This window comes from Leptosomus discolor, unplaced genomic scaffold (genome assembly GCF_034619465.1).
Source record: "Leptosomus discolor isolate bLepDis1 unplaced genomic scaffold, bLepDis1.hap2 HAP2_SCAFFOLD_30, whole genome shotgun sequence".
Taxonomy (NCBI): domain Eukaryota; kingdom Metazoa; phylum Chordata; class Aves; order Leptosomiformes; family Leptosomidae; genus Leptosomus; species Leptosomus discolor.
Window position 1 is genome coordinate 1,898,439 of NW_028237788.1, and position 17,449 is coordinate 1,915,887.

Here is a 17,449-nt window from a genome sequence, read left to right on the forward strand (position 1 = left end):
CAAAATCTGGTGTTAAGGCCCAACATCTACAGTTAAAGCCAAGCATATAGATGTAAAACCCAAATTCTAGAGGTAAGGCCGAATATCTGGAGTTAAAGCGCATCCTTTAGATTAAAGCCCAAAATCTAGAGTTAAAGCCCAACGTCTTGAGGTAAAGCCCAAATTCTAGAGGTAAAGCCAAATATCTAGATTTAAATCCCAAAATCTAGACGTAAAGCCCAAATTGCAGATGTAAAACCCTACATCTAGAGGTAAAGTCCAAATTCTAGACGCAAAGCTCAACACCTAGAGGTAGAGCCCAAAATGTAGAGGCAAAGCCCGATATCCAGAGGTAAAGACCAACATCTAGAGGAAAAGCCAAATATATAGATTTAAAACCCAGAATATAGAGATAAAGCCCAATATCTAGACGTAAAGCCCAAAATCTACATGTAAAGCCAAACTTCTATATCTAAAGCCCAAAATCTAGATGTAAAGCCCAACTTCTAGAGGTAAAGCCGAATATATAAAGTGCACCATTTAGAGTAAAGGCCAAAATCTAGAGTTAAAGCCCCACATCTAGAGGGAAAGCACAGAATCTAGAGGTAAAGCACAAGACTTAGTGGTAGAGCCCAAATTCTAGAGGCAAAGCTCAACACCTAGAGGTAAATCCCAAAATATAGAGGTAAATCCCAAATTGCAGATGTAAAGCCCAACTTTTAGAGTTAAAGTCCAAATTCTAGAGGCAAAGCTCAACACCTAGAGGTAGAGCCCAAAATCTAGAGGTAAAGCCGAACATCTAGAGGAAAAGCCAAATATATAGATTTAAAACCCAAAATCTAGAGGTAAAGCCCAATAGCTATACGTAAAGCCCAAAATCTAGATGTTAAGCCCAACTTCTAGATCTAAAGCCCAAAATCTAGATGTAAAGCCCAAATTCTAGAGGTAAAGCCGAATATCTAGTGTTAAAGCACATAATTTAAAGTCCAAAATCTTGAGTTAAAGCCCCAAATCTAGAGGGAAAGCCCAGAAGCTACATGCAAAGCCTAACATCTAGAGGTGAATACCAAAATCAACTGTTAAGGCCCAACATCTACAGTTAAAGCCAACCATATAGATGTAAACCTCAACTTCTAGAGGTAAGGTCCAAATTCTAGAGGCAAAGCCCAACACCTATAGGTAGAGACCAAAATCTAGAGGTAAAGCCCAACATCGAGACGTAAAGCCAGATATCTAGATGTAAAGCCCAACATCTAGACGTAAAGCCAGATATCTAGAGGTAAAGCCCAACATCTAGAGGAAAAGCCAAATATATAAATTTAAAACCCAAAATCTAGAGGTAAAGCCCAATATCTAGAGGTAAAGCCCAAATTCTAGAGGTAAAGCCCAACTTCCAGAGTTAAAGTCCAAAATCTAGAGGTAAACACCAATACTTAGAGGTAGAGGCCAAAATCTAGAGGTAAAGCCCAACATCTAGACATAAAGCCAGATATATAGATTTAAAACCCAAAATCTGGAGGTAAAGACCAACATCTAGAGCTAAAGCCCCAAATCTAGATGTAAAGCCCAATTGCTAGATCTAAAGCCAAATAATCTAGAGGTAAAGCCCAACATGTAGAGGTAAAGACTAAGATCTAGAGGTGAATTCCAATATCTAGTGTTAAAGCTTGACACCTACAATTAAAGCCAAACATCTAGATGTAAAACCCAACTTCTAGAGGTAAAGCCGAATATCTAGAGTTAAAGCGCATCCTTTAGAGTAAAGCCCAAAATCTAGAGTTAAAGCCCAACATCTAGAGGGAAAGCCCAGAATCCAGATGTAAAGCCTAACATCTAGAGGTGAATTCCAAAATCAAGTGTTAAGGCCCGACATCTACAGTTAAAGCCAATCATATAGATGTAACCCCCAACTTCTAGAGGTAAGGCCCAAAATCTAGAGGTAAAGCCCAACAGCTAGAGTTAAAGCCGAATGTCTTGAGGTAAAGCCCAAAGTCTAGAGGTAAAGCCCAACTTCTAGAGGTAAAGTCCAACATCTAGAGGTAAAGCCAAATATCTAGGGGTAAAGCCCAACATCTAGAGGAAAAGCCAAATATATAGATTTAAAACCAAAATCTACAGATAAAGCCCAACATCTAAATGTAAAGCAAAACATCTAGATGTAAAACCCTACATCTAGAGGTAAAGTCCAATATCTAGACTTAAAGACCAACATCTAGAGGTAAAGCCCAACATCTAGAGGTGAAGCCCAACGTCTGGAGGTAAAGCCCGGATTCTAGAGAGAAGCCAAAAACACAGATGGAAAACCCAAAATATAGAGGTAAAGCCCAACATCTGGAGGTAAAGCCCAGAATCTAGAGGTAAAGCCTAACATCTAGAGGTGAATTCCAAAATCTAGTCTTAAGGCCTGACATCTACAATTAAAGCCAAACATATAGATGTAAACCCCAACTTCTAGAGGTAAGAACCAAAATCTAGAGGTGAAGCCCAACATCTAGAGTTAAAGCCGAACGTCTTGAGGTAAAGTCCAAAGTCTAGAGGTAAAGACCTACTTCTAGAGGTAAAGTCCGAAACCTAGAAGTAAAGCCCAAGACCTAGTGGTAGAGCCCAAAATCTAGAGGTAAAGCCCAACATCTAGAGGAAAAGCCAAATATACAGATTTAAAACCCAAAATCTAGAGGTAAAGCCCAATATCTAGATGTAAAGACCAAAATCTAGATGTAAAGCCCAACTTCTAGATCTAAAGCCCAAAATCTAGATGTAAAGCCCAATATTTAGAGTTTAAGCGCATCCTTTAGAGTTAAAGCCGAAAATCTAAATGTAAAGCCGAACTTCTAGAGGTAAAGCCCATCATCTAGTCCTACAGCCCAATGTCTGCAGGTAAAGCCCAACTTACAGAGGTGAAGGCAAACATCTAGATGTAAAACCCAAAATCTAGAGGTAAAGCCCAACATCTAGAGGTGAAGCACAACATATAGAGGTATAACCCAACATCTAGAGATAAAGACCAACATCTAAATGTAAAGCAAAACATCTAGATGTAAAACCCTACATCTAGAGGTAAAGTGCAATATCTAGACTTAAAGACCCACATCTGGAGGTAAATCCCAATGTCTAGAGGTAATGACCAACTTCTAGAGCTAAAAACCCAAATCTAGATTTAAACCCAACATCTAGAGATAAAGCCCAAGTTCTAGATCTAAGCCAAACTTCTAGAGGTAAAGCCCAACATCTAGAGGAAAAGCCTAACATCTAGTGGTGAATTCCAAAATCTAGTGTTAAGGCCCGATATCCACATTTAAAGCCAAACATATAGATGTAAACCCGAACTTCTAGAGGTAAGGCCCAAAATCTAGAGGTAAAGCCCAACATCTAGAGTTAAAGCCCAACGTCTTGAGGTAAAGCCCAAAGTCTACAGGTAAAGCCCAAATTTTAGAGGTAAAGCCAAATATCTAGGTTTAAATCCCAAAAACTAGAGTTAAAGCTCAAATTCTAGATGTAAAGCCCAACTTCTAGAGGTAAGGTCCAAATTCTAGAGGCAAAGCCCAACACCTAGAGGTAGAGACCAAAATCTAGAGGTAAAGCCCAACTTCTAGAGGTAAAGTCCAAATTCTAAAGGTAAAGCCCAACACCGAGACGTAAAGCCAGATATCTAGATGTAAAGCCCAACAACTAGACATAAAGCCAGATATCTAGAGGTAAAGCCCAACTTCTAGAAATAAAGTCCAAAATCTAGAGGTAAAGCCCAAGACCTAGTGGTAGAGCCCAAAATCTAGAGGTAAAGCCCAACATCTAGACGTAAAGCCAGATATCTGATGGTAAAGCCCAACATCTAGAGGAAAAGCCAAATATATAGATTTAAAACCCAAAATCTAGAGACACAGCCCAACATCTAAATGTAAAGCAAAACATCTAGATGTAAAACCCTACATCTAGAGGTAAAGTCCAATATCTAGACTTAAAGACCAACATCTAGAGGTAAAACCCAACATCTAGAGGTAAAGCCCAACGTCTGGAGGTAAAGCCCAGATTCTAGAGAGAAGCCAAAAATCCAGATGGAAAACCCAAACTCTAGAGGTAAAGCCCAATATCTAGACGTTAAGTCCAAAATCTAGATGTAAAGCCCAACTTCTAGATCTAAAGCCCAACATCTAGATGTAAAGCCCAACTTCTAAATCTAAAGCCCAACATCTAGAGGTAAAGCCCAATATTTAGATTTTAAGCGCATCCTTTAGAGTTAAAGCCCAAAATCTAAATGTAAAGCCCAACTTCTAGAGGTAAAGCCCATCATCTAGTCCTACAGCCCAATGTCTGCAAGTAAAGCCCAACTTACAGAGGTGAGGGCAAACATCTAGATGTAAAACCCAAAATCTAGAGGTAAAGCCCAACATCTAGAGGTGAAGCACAACATACAGAGGTATAACCCAACATCTAGAGATAAAGACCAACATCTAAATGTAAAGCAAAACATCTAGATGTAAAACCCTACATCTAGAGGTAAAGTCCAATATCTAGACCTAAAGACCAACATCTAGAGGTAAAACCCAACATCTAGAGGAAAAGCCAAATATACAGATTTAAAACCCAAAATCTAGAGGTAAAGCCCAATATCGAGACGTAAAACCAAAATCTAGATGTAAAGCCCAACTTCTAGATCTAAAGCCCAAAATATAGATGTAAAGCCCAACTTCTAAATCTAAAGCCCAACATCTAGAGATAAAGCCCAATATTTAGAGTTTAAGCACATCATTTAGAGGTAAAGCCCAAAATCTAGATGTAAAGCCCAACTTCTAGAGGTAAAGCCCATCATCTTGTCCTACAGCCCAATGTCTGCAGGTAAAGCCCAACTTACAGAGGTGGAGGCAAACATCTGGATGTAAAACCCAAAATCTAGAGGTAAACCCGAACATCTAGAGGTGAAGCACAACATATAGAGGTATAACCCAACATCTAGAGATAAAGAGCAACATCTAAATGTAAAGCAAAACATCTAGATGTAAAACCCTACATCTAGAGATAAAGTCCAGTATCTAGACTTAAAGACCAACATCTGGAGGTAAAGCCCAAAGTCTAGATGTAAAGCCCAACTTCCAGAGTTAAAGTCCAAAATCTAGAGGTAAACACCAATACCTAGAGGTAGAGGCCAAAATCTAGAGGTAAAGCCCAACATCTAGAGGGAAAGCCCAGAATCCAGATGTAAAGCCTAACATCTAGAGCTGAATTCCAAAATCAAGTGTTAGGGCCCGACATCTAAAGTTAAAGCCAACCATATAGATGTAACCCCCAACTTCTAGAGGTAAGGCCCAAAATCTAGAGCTAAAGCCCAACAGCTAGAGTTAAAGCCGAATGTCTTGAGGTAAAGCCCAAAGTCTAGAGGTAAAGCCCAACTTCTAGAGGTAAAGTCCAAAATCTAGCGGTAAAGCCCAAGACCTAGTGTTCGAGCCCAAAATCTAGAGGTAAAGCCCAACATCTAGACGTAAAGCCAGATATCTGATGGTAAAGCCCAACATCTAGAGGAAAAGCCAAATATATAGATTTAAAACCCAAAATCTAGAGACACAGCCCAACATCTAAATGTAAAGCAAAACATCTAGATGTAAAACCCTACATCTAGAGGTAAAGTCCAATATCTAGACTTAAAGACCAACATCTAGAGGTAAAACCCAACATCTAGAGGTAAAGCCCAACGTCTGGAGGTAAAGCCCAGATTCTAGAGAGAAGCCAAAAATCCAGATGGAAAACCCAAAATCTAGAGGTAAAGCCCAACATCTAGAGGTAAAGCCCAGAATCTAGAGGTAAAGCCCAACATCTAGAGCTAAAGCCCCAAATCTAGATGTAAAGCCCAATTGCTAGATCTAAAGCCAAATAATCTAGAGCTAAAGCCAAACATGTAGAGGTAAAGACTAAGATCTAGAGGTGAATTCCAATATCTAGTGTTAAAGCCCGACACCTACAGTTAAAGCCAAACATCTAGATGTAAAACCCAACTTCTAGAGGTAAAGCCGAATATCTAGAGTTAAAGCGCATCCTTTAGAGTAAAGCCCAAAATCTAGAGTTAAAGCCGAACATCTAGAGGGAAAGCCCAGAATCCAGATGTAAAGCCTAACATCTAGAGGTGAATTCCAAAATCAAGTGTTAAGGCCCGACATCTACAGTTAAAGCCAACCATATAGATGTAACCCCCAACATCTAGAGGTAAGGCCCAAAATCTAGAGGTAAAGCCCAACAGCTAGAGTTAAAGCCGAATGTCTTGAGGTAAAGCCCAAAGTCTAGAGGTAAAGCCCAACTTCTAGAGGTAAAGACCAAAATCTAGAGGTAAAGCCCAAGACCTAGTGGTAGAGCCCAAAATCTAGAGGTAAAGCCCAACATCTAGACGTAAAGCCAGATATCTGATGGTAAAGCCCAACATCTAGAGGAAAAGCCAAATATATAGATTTAAAACCCAAAATCTAGAGACACAGCCCAACATCTAAATGTAAAGCAAAACATCTAGATGTAAAACCCTACATCTAGAGGTAAAGTCCAATATCTAGACTTAAAGACCAACATCTAGAGGTAAAACCCAACATCTAGAGGTAAAGCCAAACGTCTGGAGGTACAGCCCTGATTCTAGAGAGAAGCCAAAAATCCAGATGGAAAATCAAAATCTAGAGGTAAAGCCCAGAATCCGGAGGTAAAGCCTAACATCTAGAGGTGAATTCCAAAATCTAGTCTTAAGGGCTGACATCTACAATTAAATCCAAACATATAGATGTAACCCCCAACTTCTAGAGGTAAGACCCAAAATCTAGAGGTGAAGCCCAACATCTAGAGTTAAAGCCGAACGTCTTGAGGTAAAGTCCAAAGTCTAGAGGTAAAGACCTACTTCTAGAGGTAAAGTCCGAAATATAGAAGTAAAGCCCAAGACCCAGTGGTAGAGCCCAAAATCTAGAGGTAAAGCCCAACATCTAGAGGAAAAGCCAAATATACAGATTTAAAACCCAAAATCTATAGGTAAAGCCCAATATCGAGACGTAAAGACCAAAATCTAGATGTAAAGCCCAACTTCTAGATCTAAAGACCAAAATCCAGATGTAAAGCCCAAAATCTAAATGTAAAGTGCAACTTCTAGAGGTAAAGCCCATCATCTAGTCCTACAGCCCAATGTCTGCAGGTAAAGCCCAACTTACAGAGGTGAAGCACAACATATAGAGGTATAACCCAAATTCTAGAGATAAAATCCAACGTCTAGATGTAATCCCAACATCTAGAGGTAAAGCCTAAAATCTAGAGGTGAAGCACAACTTATAGAGGTATAACCCAACATCTAGAGATAAAGACCAACATCTAATTGTAAAGCAAAACATCTAGATGTAAAACCCTACATCTAGAGGTAAAGTCCAATATCTACACTTAAAGACCAACATCTGGAGGTAAAGCCCAATGTCTAGAGGTAATGAACAACTTCTAGAGCTAAAACCCCAAATCTAGATTTAAACCCCAACATCTAGAGATAAAGCCCAAGTTCTAGATCTAAGCCAAACTTCTAGAGGTAAAGCCCAACATCTAGAGGAAAAGCCTAACATCTAGTGGTGAATTCCAAAATCAAGTGTTAAGGCCCGATATCCACATTTAAAGCCAAACATATAGATGTAAACCCGAACTTCTAGAGGTAAGGCCCAAAATCTAGAGGTAAAGCCCAACATCTAGATTTAAAGCCCAACGTCTTGAGGTAAAGCCCAAAGTCTAGAGGTGAAGCCCAAATTTTAGTGTTAAAGCCACATATCTAGATTTAAATCCCTAAAATATAGACGTAAAGCTCAAATTCTAGATGTAAAGCCCAACTTCTAGAGATAAGGTCCAAATTCTAGAGGTAAAGCCCAAAATCGAGACGTAAAGCCAGATATCTAGAGGTAAAGCCCAACATCTAGAGGAAAAGCCAAATATATAGATTTAAAACCCAAAATCTAGAGGTAAAGCCCAATATCTAGAGATAAAGTTTAAATTCTAGAGGTAAAGCCCAACTTCCAGAGTTAAAGTCCAAAATCTAGTGGTAAACACCAATACCTAGAGGTAGAGGCCAAAATCTAGAGGTAAAGACCAACATCTAGAGATAAAGCCAGATATATAGATTTAAAACCCAAAATCTGGAGGTAAAGCCCAACATCTAGAGCTAAAGACCCAAATCTAGATGTAAAGCCCAATTTCTAGATCTAAAGCCAAATAATCTAGGGGTAAAGCCCAACATGTAGAGGTAAAGACTAAGATCTAGAGGTGAATTCCAATATCTAGTGTTAAAGCCCGACACCTACAGTTAAAGCCAAACATCTAGATGTAAAACCCAACTTCTAGAGGTAAAGCCGTATATCTAGAGTTAAAGCGCATCCTTTAGAGTAAAGCCCAAAATCTAGAGGTAAAGCCCAACATCTAGAATTAAGCCGAAAGTCTTGAGGTAAAGCCCAAAGTCTATAGTTAAAGCCCAACTTCTAGAGATAAAGCCCAAAGTCTAGAGGTAAAGACCAACTTCTAGAGGTAAAGTCCGAAATCTAGAAGTAAAGCACAAGACCCAGTGGTAGAGCCCAAAATCTAGAGGTAAAGCCCAACATCTAGAGGAAAAGCCAAATATACAGATTTAAAACCCAAAATCTAGAGGTAAAGCCCAATATCTAGACGTAAAGACCAAAATCTAGATGTAAATCCCAACTTCTAGATCTAAAGCCCAAAATCTAAATGTAAAGCCCAACTTCTAGAGGTAAAGCCCATCATCTAGTCCTACAACCCAATGTCTGCAGGTAAAGCCCAACTTACAGAGGTGAAGGCAAATATATAGATGTAAAACCCAAAATCTAGAGGTAAAGCCCAACATCTAGAGCTGAAGCACAACATATAGAGGTATAACCCAACATCTAGAGATAAAGACGAACATCTAAATGTAAAGCAAATCATCTAGATGTAAAACCCTACATCTAGAGGTAAAGTCCAATATCTAGACTTAAAGACCAACATCTGGAGGTAAAGTCCAATGTCTAGAGGTAATGACCAACTTCTAGAGTTAAAAACCCAAATCTAGATTTAAACCCAACATCTAGAGATAAAGCCCAAGTTCTAGATCTAAGCCAAACTTCTAGAGGTAAAGCCCAACATCTAGAGGAAAAGCCTAACATCTAGTGGTGAATTCCAAAATCTAGTGTTAAGGCCCGATATCCACATTTAAAGCCAAACATATAGATGTAAACCCGAACTTCTAGAGGTAAGGCCCAAAATCTAGAGGTAAAGCCCAACATCTAGAGTTAAAGCCCAACGTCTTGAGGTAAAGCCCAAAGTCTAGAGGTAAAGCCCAAATTTTAGAGGTAAAGCCAAATATCTAGGTTTAAATCCCAAAATCTAGAGGTAAAGCTCAAATTGTAGATGTAAAGCCCAACTTCTAGAGGTAAGGTCCAAATTCTAGAGGCAAAGCCCAACACCTAGAGGTAGAGACCAAAATCTAGAGGTAAAGCCCAACATCTAGACGTAAAGCCAGATATCTAGATGTAAAGCCCAACATCTAGACGTAAAGCCAGATATCTAGAGGTAAAGCCCAACATCTAGAGGAAAAGCCAAATATATAGATTTAAATCCAAAATCTAGAGGTAAAGCCCAATATCTAGAGGTAAAGCCCAAATTCTAGAGGTAAAGCCCAACTTCCAGAGTTAAAGTCCAAAATCTAGAGGTAAACACCAATACCTAGAGGTAGAGGCCAAAATCTAGAGATAAAGCCCAACATCTAGAGGTAAAGCCCAACATCTAGACGTAAAGCCAGATATCTGATGGTAAAGCCCAACATCTAGAGGAAAAGCCAAATATACAGATTTAAAACCCAAAACCTAGAGGTAAAGCCCAATATCTAGACGTAAAGACCAAAATCTAGATCTAAAGCCCAACTTCAAGATCTAAAGCCCAAAATCTAGATGTAAAGCCCAGCTTCTAAATCTAAAGCCCAACATCTAGAGGTAAAGCCCAATATTTAGAGTTTAAGCGCATCCTTTAGAGTTAAAGCCCAAAATCTAAATGTAAAGCCCAACTTCTAGAGGTAAAGCCCATCATCTAGTCCTACAGCCCAATGTCTGCAGGTAAAGCCCAGCTTACAGAGGTGAAGGCAAACATCTAGATGTAAAACCCAAAATCTAGAGGTAAAGCCCAACATCTAGAGCTGAAGCACAACATATAGAGGTATAACCCAACATCTAGAGATAAAGACCAACATCTAAATGTAAAGCAAAACATCTAGATGTAAAACCCTACATCTAGAGGTAAAGTGCAATATCTAGACTTAAAGACCCACATCTGGAGGTAAATACCAATGTCTAGAGGTAATGACCAACTTCTAGAGTTAAAAACCCAAATCTAGATTTAAACCCAACATCTAGAGATAAAGCCCAAGTTCTAGATCTAAGCCAAACTTCTAGAGGTAAAGCCCAACATCTAGAGGAAAAGCCTAACATCTAGTGGTGAATTCCAAAATCTAGTGTTAAGGCCCGATATCCACATTTAAAGCCAAACATATAGATGTAAACCTGAACTTCTAGAGGTAAGGCCCAAAATCTAGACGTAAAGCCCAACATCTAGATTTAAAGCCCAACGTCTTGAGGTAAAGCCCAAAGTCTAGAGGTGAAGCCCAAATTTTAGTGTTAAAGCCACATATCTAGATTTAAATCCCTAAAATCTAGACGTAAAGCTCAAATTCTAGATGTAAAGCCCAACTTCTAGAGGTAAGGTCCAAATTCTAGAGGTAAAGCCCAAAATCGAGACGTAAAGCCAGATATCTAGATGTAAAGCCCAACATCTAGACGTAAAGCCAGATATCTAGAGGTAAAGCCCAACATCTAGAGGAAAAGCCAAATATATAGATTTAAAACCCAAAATCTAGAGGTAAAGCCCAATATCTAGAGATAAAGCTTAAATTCTAGAGGTAAAGCCCAACTTCCAGAGTTAAAGTCCAAAATCTAGTGGTAAACACCAATACCTAGAGGTAGAGGCCAAAATCTAGAGGTAAAGACCAACATCTAGAGATAAAGCCAGATATATAGATTTAAAACCCAAAATCTGGAGGTAAAGCCCAACATCTAGAGCTAAAGCCCCAAATCTAGATGTAAAGCCCAATTTCTAGATCTAAAGCCAAATAATCTAGAGGTAAAGCCCAACATGTAGAGGTAAAGACTAAGATCTTGAGGTGAATTCCAATATCTAGTGTTAAAGCCCGACACCTACAGTTAAAGCCAAACATCTAGATGTAAAACCCAACTTCTAGACGTAAAGCCGTATATCTAGAGTTAAAGCGCATCCTTTAGAGTAAAGCCCAAAATCTAGAGTTAAAGCCCAACATCTAGAGGGAAAGCCCAGAATCTAGATGTAAAGACTAACATCTAGAGCTGAATTCCAAAATCAAGTGTTAAGGCCCGACATCTACAGTTAAAGCCAACCATATAGATGTAACCCCCAACTTCTAGAGGTAAGGCCCAAAATCTAGAGGTAAAGCCCAACAGCTAGAGTTAAAGCCGAATGTCTTGAGGTAAAGCCCAAACTCTAGAGGTAAAGCCCAAAGTCTAGAGGTAAAGCCCAACTTCTAGAGGTAAAGTCCAAAATCTAGAGGTAAAGCCCAAGACCTAGTGGTAGAGCCCAAAATCTAGAGGTAAAGCCCAACATCTAGACGTAAAGCCAGATATCTGATGGTAAAGCCCAACATCTAGAGGAAAAGCCAAATATATAGATTTAAAACCCAAAATCTAGAGACACAGCCCAACATCTAAATGTAAAGCAAAACATCTAGATGTAAAACCCTACAGCTAGAGGTAAAGTCCAATATCTAGACTTAAAGACCAACATCTAGAGGTAAAACCCAACATCTAGAGGTAAAGCCCAACGTCTGGAGGTAAAGCCCAGATTCTAGAGAGAAGCCAAAAATCCAGATGGAAAACCCAAAATCTAGAGGTAAAGCCCAACATCTAGAGGTAAAGCCCAGAATCTAGAGGTAAAGCCTAACATCTAGAGGTGAATTCCAAAATCTATCTTAAGGCCAAACATCTACAATTAAAGCCAAACATATAGATGTAACCCCCAACTTCTAGAGGTAAGACCCAAAATCTAGAGGTAAAGCCCAACATCTAGAGTTAAAGCCGAACGTCAAGAGGTAAAGTCCAAAGTCTAGAGGTAAAGACCTACTTCTAGAGGTAAAGTCCGAAATCTAGAAGTAAAGCCCAAGACCTAGTGGTAGAGCACAAAATCTAGAGGTAAAGCCCAACATCTAGAGGAAAAGCCAAATATACAGATTTAAAACCCAAAATCTAGAGGTAAAGCCCAATATCGAGACGTAAAACCAAAATCTAGATGTAAAGCCCAACTTCTAGATCTTAAGCCCAAAATCTAGATGGAAAGCCCAACTTCTAAATCTAAAGCCCAACATCTAGAGGTAAAGCCCAATATTTAGAGTTTAAGCGCATCCTTTAGAGTTAAAGCCCAAAATGTAAATGTAAAGCCCAACTTCTAGAGGTAAAGCCCATCATCTAGTCCTACAGCCCAATGTCTGCAGGTAAAGCCCAACTTACAGAGGTGAAGGCAAACATCTAGATGTAAACCCCAAAATCTAGAGGTAAAGCCCAACATCTAGAGGTGAAGCACAACATATTGAGGTATAACCCAAATTCTAGAGATAAAATCCAACGTCTAGATGTAATCCCAACATCTAGAGGTAAAGCCTAAAATCTAGAGGTGAAGCACAACATATAGAGGTATAACCCAACATCTAGAGATAAAGACCAACATCTAAATGTAAAGCAAAACATCTAGATGTAAAACCCTACATCTAGAGATAAAGTCCAGTATCTAGACTTAAAGACCAACATCTAGAGGTAAAGCCCAAAGTCTAGATGTAAAGCCCAACTTCCAGAGTTAAAGTCCAAAATCTAGAGGTAAACACCAATACCTAGAGGTAGAGGCCAAAATCTAGAGGGAAAGACCAACATCTAGAGATAAAGCCAGATATATAGATTTAAAACCCAAAATCTGGAGGTAAAGCCCAACATCTAGAGCTAAAGACCCAAATCTAGATGTAAAGCCCAATTTCTAGATCTAAAGCCAAATAATCTAGGGGTAAAGCCCAACATGTAGAGGTAAAGACTAAGATCTAGAGGTGAATTCCAATATCTAGTGTTAAAGCCCGACACCTACAGTTAAAGCCAAACATCTAGATGTAAAACCCAACTTCTAGAGGTAAAGCCGTATATCTAGAGTTAAAGCGCATCCTTTAGAGTAAAGCCCAAAATCTAGAGGTAAAGCCCAACATCTAGAATTAAGCCGAAAGTCTTGAGGTAAAGCCCAAAGTCTATAGTTAAAGCCCAACTTCTAGAGATAAAGCCCAAAGTCTAGAGGTAAAGACCAACTTCTAGAGGTAAAGTCCGAAATCTAGAAGTAAAGCACAAGACCCAGTGGTAGAGCCCAAAATCTAGAGGTAAAGCCCAACATCTAGAGGAAAAGCCAAATATACAGATTTAAAACCCAAAATCTAGAGGTAAAGCCCAATATCTAGACGTAAAGACCAAAATCTAGATGTAAATCCCAACTTCTAGATCTAAAGCCCAAAATCTAAATGTAAAGCCCAACTTCTAGAGGTAAATCCCATCATCTAGTCCTACAACCCAATGTCTGCAGGTAAAGCCCAACTTACAGAGGTGAAGGCAAATATATAGATGTAAATCCCAAAATCTAGAGGTAAAGCCCAACATCTAGAGGTGAAGCACAACATATAGAGGTATAACCCAACATCTAGAGATAAAGACGAACATCTAAATGTAAAGCAAAACATCTAGATGTAAAACCCTACATCTAGAGGTAAAGTCCAATATCTAGACTTAAAGACCAACATCTGGAGGTAAAGTCCAATGTCTAGAGGTAATGACCAACTTCTAGAGTTAAAAACCCAAATCTAGATTTAAACCCAACATCTAGAGATAAAGCCCAAGTTCTAGATCTAAGCCAAACTTCTAGAGGTAAAGCCCAACATCTAGAGGAAAAGCCTAACATCTAGTGGTGAATTCCAAAATCTAGTGTTAAGGCCCGATATCCACATTTAAAGCCAAACATATAGATGTAAACCCGAACTTCTAGAGGTAAGGCCCAAAATCTAGAGGTAAAGCCCAACATCTAGAGTTAAAGCCCAACGTCTTGAGGTAAAGCCCAAAGTCTAGAGGTAAAGCCCAAATTTTAGAGGTAAAGCCAAATATCTAGGTTTAAATCCCAAAATCTAGAGGTAAAGCTCAAATTGTAGATGTAAAGCCCAACTTCTAGAGGTAAGGTCCAAATTCTAGAGGCAAAGCCCAACACCTAGAGGTAGAGACCAAAATCTAGAGGTAAAGCCCAACATCTAGACGTAAAGCCAGATATCTAGATGTAAAGCCCAACATCTAGACGTAAAGCCAGATATCTAGAGGTAAAGCCCAACATCTAGAGGAAAAGCCAAATATATAGATTTAAATCCAAAATCTAGAGGTAAAGCCCAATATCTAGAGGTAAAGCCCAAATTCTAGAGGTAAAGCCCAACTTCCAGAGTTAAAGTCCAAAATCTAGAGGTAAACACCAATACCTAGAGGTAGAGGCCAAAATCTAGAGATAAAGCCCAACATCTAGAGGTAAAGCCCAACATCTAGACGTAAAGCCAGATATCTGATGGTAAAGCCCAACATCTAGAGGAAAAGCCAAATATACAGATTTAAAACCCAAAACCTAGAGGTAAAGCCCAATATCTAGACGTAAAGACCAAAATCTAGATCTAAAGCCCAACTTCAAGATCTAAAGCCCAAAATCTAGATGTAAAGCCCAGCTTCTAAATCTAAAGCCCAACATCTAGAGGTAAAGCCCAATATTTAGAGTTTAAGCGCATCCTTTAGAGTTAAAGCCCAAAATCTAAATGTAAAGCCCAACTTCTAGAGGTAAAGCCCATCATCTAGTCCTACAGCCCAATGTCTGCAGGTAAAGCCCAGCTTACAGAGGTGAAGGCAAACATCTAGATGTAAAACCCAAAATCTAGAGGTAAAGCCCAACATCTAGAGCTGAAGCACAACATATAGAGGTATAACCCAACATCTAGAGATAAAGACCAACATCTAAATGTAAAGCAAAACATCTAGATGTAAAACCCTACATCTAGAGGTAAAGTGCAATATCTAGACTTAAAGACCCACATCTGGAGGTAAATACCAATGTCTAGAGGTAATGACCAACTTCTAGAGTTAAAAACCCAAATCTAGATTTAAACCCAACATCTAGAGATAAAGCCCAAGTTCTAGATCTAAGCCAAACTTCTAGAGGTAAAGCCCAACATCTAGAGGAAAAGCCTAACATCTAGTGGTGAATTCCAAAATCTAGTGTTAAGGCCCGATATCCACATTTAAAGCCAAACATATAGATGTAAACCTGAACTTCTAGAGGTAAGGCCCAAAATCTAGACGTAAAGCCCAACATCTAGATTTAAAGCCCAACGTCTTGAGGTAAAGCCCAAAGTCTAGAGGTGAAGCCCAAATTTTAGTGTTAAAGCCACATATCTAGATTTAAATCCCTAAAATCTAGACGTAAAGCTCAAATTCTAGATGTAAAGCCCAACTTCTAGAGGTAAGGTCCAAATTCTAGAGGTAAAGCCCAAAATCGAGACGTAAAGCCAGATATCTAGATGTAAAGCCCAACATCTAGACGTAAAGCCAGATATCTAGAGGTAAAGCCCAACATCTAGAGGAAAAGCCAAATATATAGATTTAAAACCCAAAATCTAGAGGTAAAGCCCAATATCTAGAGATAAAGCTTAAATTCTAGAGGTAAAGCCCAACTTCCAGAGTTAAAGTCCAAAATCTAGTGGTAAACACCAATACCTAGAGGTAGAGGCCAAAATCTAGAGGTAAAGACCAACATCTAGAGATAAAGCCAGATATATAGATTTAAAACCCAAAATCTGGAGGTAAAGCCCAACATCTAGAGCTAAAGCCCCAAATCTAGATGTAAAGCCCAATTTCTAGATCTAAAGCCAAATAATCTAGAGGTAAAGCCCAACATGTAGAGGTAAAGACTAAGATCTTGAGGTGAATTCCAATATCTAGTGTTAAAGCCCGACACCTACAGTTAAAGCCAAACATCTAGATGTAAAACCCAACTTCTAGACGTAAAGCCGTATATCTAGAGTTAAAGCGCATCCTTTAGAGTAAAGCCCAAAATCTAGAGTTAAAGCCCAACATCTAGAGGGAAAGCCCAGAATCTAGATGTAAAGACTAACATCTAGAGCTGAATTCCAAAATCAAGTGTTAAGGCCCGACATCTACAGTTAAAGCCAACCATATAGATGTAACCCCCAACTTCTAGAGGTAAGGCCCAAAATCTAGAGGTAAAGCCCAACAGCTAGAGTTAAAGCCGAATGTCTTGAGGTAAAGCCCAAACTCTAGAGGTAAAGCCCAAAGTCTAGAGGTAAAGCCCAACTTCTAGAGGTAAAGTCCAAAATCTAGAGGTAAAGCCCAAGACCTAGTGGTAGAGCCCAAAATCTAGAGGTAAAGCCCAACATCTAGACGTAAAGCCAGATATCTGATGGTAAAGCCCAACATCTAGAGGAAAAGCCAAATATATAGATTTAAAACCCAAAATCTAGAGACACAGCCCAACATCTAAATGTAAAGCAAAACATCTAGATGTAAAACCCTACAGCTAGAGGTAAAGTCCAATATCTAGACTTAAAGACAAACATCTAGAGGTAAAACCCAACATCTAGAGGTAAAGCCCAACGTCTGGAGGTAAAGCCCAGATTCTAGAGAGAAGCCAAAAATCCAGATGGAAAACCCAAAATCTAGAGGTAAAGCCCAACATCTAGAGGTAAAGCCCAGAATCTAGAGGTAAAGCCTAACATCTAGAGGTGAATTCCAAAATCTATCTTAAGGCCAAACATCTACAATTAAAGCCAAACATATAGATGTAACCCCCAACTTCTAGAGGTAAGACCCAAAATCTAGAGGTAAAGCCCAACATCTAGAGTTAAAGCCGAACGTCAAGAGGTAAAGTCCAAAGTCTAGAGGTAAAGACCTACTTCTAGAGGTAAAGTCCGAAATCTAGAAGTAAAGCCCAAGACCTAGTGGTAGAACACAAATACTAGAGGTAAAGCCCAACATCTAGAGGAAAAGCCAAATATACAGATTTAAAACCCAAAATCTAGAGGTAAAGCCCAATATCGAGACGTAAAACCAAAATCTAGATGTAAAGCCCAACTTCTAGATCTTAAGCCCAAAATCTAGATGGAAAGCCCAACTTCTAAATCTAAAGCCCAACATCTAGAGGTAAAGCCCAATATTTAGAGTTTAAGCGCATCCTTTAGAGTTAAAGCCCAAAATGTAAATGTAAAGCCCAACTTCTAGAGGTAAAGCCCATCATCTAGTCCTACAGCCCAATGTCTGCAGGTAAAGCCCAACTTACAGAGGTGAAGGCAAACATCTAG